The 3,959-nt window shown below is 43.8% G+C and overlaps 1 pseudogene; it reads left to right on the top strand.

Annotated features, from left to right (window-relative positions):
* The first annotated feature begins 322 nt into the window (after window positions 1-322).
* LOC139011733 (glycolipid transfer protein-like) lies at window positions 323-950 on the top strand (annotated as a pseudogene).
* The last annotated feature ends 3,009 nt before the right edge of the window (window positions 951-3,959 follow it).

The following is a 3,959-nucleotide window of genomic DNA, read 5'->3' as shown; positions in this document are numbered from 1 at the left end:
CAGCCTACTGCATGCATATCGCCCCATGGGCTACTAGTATACTAGTAAAAAGTCAGCGACCGTAACGGCGTCACAACCATAACAACCTTAGACCAGAACCACCAGGGCCCCTCGCTGGGCTGGCCCCAACCCCCATGGAGAAGTTAGGGTCACCCCTAGGCAACATGATAGGGTGCAAGTTTGATGGGGAAAAGTCAAAGAAATAGGGGGGGAAGTCTTAAGGATCTGTGGTGTTGGGGTCCAGAGTAGGTTTGGAGTCTTCTGGGGAAGGAAGAAGAAAATCCGATTAGAAAACAGCATCACCGCCAGCCTCGATGCCAAAATGGCGCTGCTGGCCAAGCACCTGCTGAAGCTGCTGCCCGAGGACAAGCAGATCAAGAACAGGTCCTTCCTGGAGGCGGTGTCCCACCTGCCGCCCTTCTTCCATTGCCTTGGGTCCCCAACGTTTACGCCCATCAAGGCAGACATAAGTGGTAAGATCACGAAAATCAAAGCTGTGTGCAACACCCAGCCGGCCAAGTTCTGGACCCTGCAGAACATCCTGGAGGCGGAGAAGGAAGTGTATGGAGCAGAGTGGCCCAAAATGGGGGCCACACTGGCGCTGATGTGACTGAAAAGGGGCCTCCACTTCATCTAGGTTTTCCTGCAGAGCATCTGTGACAGGGAGCGGGGTGAGAGCCACCCAACCTCATCCGCATAAATGCCACCAAGGCCTACGAGATGGCGCTCAAGAAGTACCACGGCTGGATCGTGCAGAAGACCTTCCAGGCAGCGCTGTATGCCAAGCCCTACAAGTCTGACTTCCTGAAAGCACTCTCCAAGGGCCAGAACATGAGGAGGAAGAGTGCCTGGAGAAGGTCTGTCTGTTCCTGGTCAACTACACGACCACCATTGACCTCATCTACGAGATGTACACCAAGGTGAACGCTGAGCTCAACTTTAACGTGTAAGCGCGCCCAGCGGCTGGCACTCCCAGAAACAGACAAGCCAGAATCACTGTGAAGCAAGCTGGCAGGCTGCCTTGGCCTGCATCCTCCAGAGTGGCCCAGAGTCTGCCTGGGATTGTAGGGGACAGCCCTGGTTTCTGAAAAGTCATTTTTGGGGTCTGTCCTAACAGAGTAATAAACAACCACCCTACTTCTGAATCACCTTTGATTTCATGGCAGCACAGACCGACTGCCTTCATTTCAGTGTAATAAAAATCAGTTAATGTTGCTAATAAGTCAAGTCCTAGGGTTTTCTGTCCCTGTCCCCCCACGTGGTATATGACCCTCAGGGAGCCCTGTCATACACCTCATTTTAAAAATAAGGATCTGGTGCAGTGATCTTTCGGGTCATGTAAGGACCATGAGGAGTCTGATTTGAAATTATACAGGATTTTTTTTTTTTAAAGCAGACTGCTGTGTGCTCTCCTGTGGTTGCACAGCCCAGCGTCACAGTGTTGTCAGTATAGACCCCGGTCTTTCCTACTGTCTTTTTCCAGACAGTTTTTTATAGTTGAAAACAACCAGCAAGCCTTTGATGACCTTGACCAAGGGGACTTTATTTTAAAACTATCAGGTATGAGTAACTGACCACAGATGACTGAATTTGCATTCTTCTGCATAAGTATTTTCTTCAGGGACAGCCTACCTCACCTAAGAAATTACCTATCGTGTGTTCTCTCAGAGGGGAGACCACAAGCCCTCCTGATGCCGAGACCCAAGGAAACACCTCGCTGCCGTAACTGTCCCTCCTGGCACTAACAAGAGCTGTATTTTGAAAGTGTTGGGGTGAATAGAGGGACCCCCAAAGAATTCATGTGTGTTAAAATCCCAATGAGGAACAATTGGTGATTTTTATGCAAACACTAAAGAATTCTTAATAAATAAATCTCTATTTTGGAATAAAAAAACAACAACAAACACACACACACACACACACACACATAGTAAAGGGCAGTTTGTACAGACTGTTGAGAGCTCAGAATTAGAGTTTAATTGGGATAGAAATCTTGCTAATAGCACCTGATGCCTGAAATCTGAGCACTCTACTTATAGGTTTTCCAGTTCAAGTTTTTGGAGACTGCCTATTAAAACATTCCTGGTTGGAAAGTGTTTATATAGAAGCCCATAAATATTAAATATTTGCTGTGTTTACCATGCTTAGCTCTCTGTAAGGAATATGGAATAATGTTAAATGCCTCATGTTCTCAAGAAGCTTGAATTTTAAAATAAATAAAAAAAGAAGAAATATAAATAGCAAAAATGAAGAAAGAAGAAGCTTGAGTTTTAGGGGCAAAATCAGGCAGGCAGGTGAGCAGTTAGGAGCCAGCAGTCCCAGATTGCAAGAGGGATGTCTGTGGGATAGGGCCTAAACCAGCAGTTGGACATCCCCCGAAAGGTCCCAGATTGCGAGAGGGTGCAGGCTGGGCTGAGGGACCCAATCCCTCCCATGCACAAATTTCATGCACCAGGCCTCTAGTTATAGGATAAGGGGCATATATAACTATAATTAGGTTATAATGTCAAAAGTACCCTTGCAGAAATTATATTGACTTTACTTAATTCACAACTTAGAAGAATTATGCTCCATTTTGGTCTTAAAGGCAGAATTATTAATAATATATTCACACCTGTGTTTCCTTCTGAGTGTTTTATAGTTTTAGCTTTTACATTTAAGTTTATTTTGATCTATTTGGGGTTACTAATTCCTTTTTATATAAAGTTACTTATTTTTGCTCCTAATATTTTGTTTTCTATTCTTTTTCTCTCCATTAGTGCAAATAATTGGGAATTAATTCTGTTCTGAAATTCTGCTGATTAAAGAAGCTTTCAAGAATGCAGGCATAAACACCAAAAAGGAAATTTAAGAATAATGACTTTAGAAAGATACATTTCTAACCCAATTAAGAAACACATTATAAATATTTTAATATATATCTACTTTCTACTGCTTGTGTCCTCTACTTTAAGTTTCTCCCTTTTCCCCTCACCAAGATATTTTGTTGGAATGCTTTTGTTGAAATTGCTTGAAAAATGAACTCAATCGAGGTCACATTAGAGCGGCTTAAAAACATAAAATCTTTACTTACAATAATCGTGTAGTCAATATTAAAATGTGCTCTGCACTGTGGGCACAGCTCACAGATATGAAAACATAAGTTTAGACACAGTGGCAGAGCATTCTGAGGAATGACATCATGTGAACTCCATGAATGTCCAAGGCTACAGGGATAATAACAGATTAGAGACCTGGTGCACAAAATTCGTGCACTGGGGGGGGGGGGGTGTCTCTCAGCCCAGCCTGCACCCTCTCCAATCTGTGAACCCTCAGGGGATGTCCGACTGCCAGTTTAAACCAGCAGTCGGACATCCCTCCCACAATCCAGATTGCTGGCTCCCAACCGCCTGCCTGCTTGATTTCCCCTAACTGCTTCTGCCTGCCAGCCTGATCATCCCCTAATCACTCACCTGCCAGGCTGATTGACGCCTAACTGCTCCCCTGCCAGCCCACTTGCTCCCAACTGCCCTCCCCTGCAGGCCTGATCTCCCACAACTGCCCTCCTTGTGACAACATGGGTGCAGCAATCTTGTGACCACATGGGGGTGGCCATCTTGAGGGTGAGATGGTCAATTTGCATATTGCCTCTTTATTATATAGGATTCTTGAGGTCCATGTACAGTGTGGTTGAAACTTTCTTTGGCTAATTTAGTCTCTGGCAGGCACTGGAGAACATGTAAATGTCTCTCTACATGGGGAATTTTATTTTAACAAATGATATTATGAAAATTAGTTTAATATGAGACTGAGTTCTAATCTCAGATTCCAATTATGATTAATACTGTTTTTCTACATGAATAAAAGTACTTCTGTCTTGATTTTTGAATGTATAGTCTTGTGTCAAATTTTTTTCAAAAATTCTCTGTTTAACAATTGGTTTAACAATGAAGTTCTTTTGTAAAAAATGCGTCTCTGTG

The sequence above is a fragment of the Myotis yumanensis genome, unplaced genomic scaffold (genome assembly GCF_028538775.1).
Source record: "Myotis yumanensis isolate MYYU_CA2020_CCGP unplaced genomic scaffold, mMyoYum1.0.hap1 SCAF_5, whole genome shotgun sequence".
Lineage (NCBI taxonomy): Eukaryota > Metazoa > Chordata > Mammalia > Chiroptera > Vespertilionidae > Myotis > Myotis yumanensis.
Note: the sequence above shows the minus strand (reverse complement) of the source record. Positions and strands in the feature narration are given on the sequence as shown.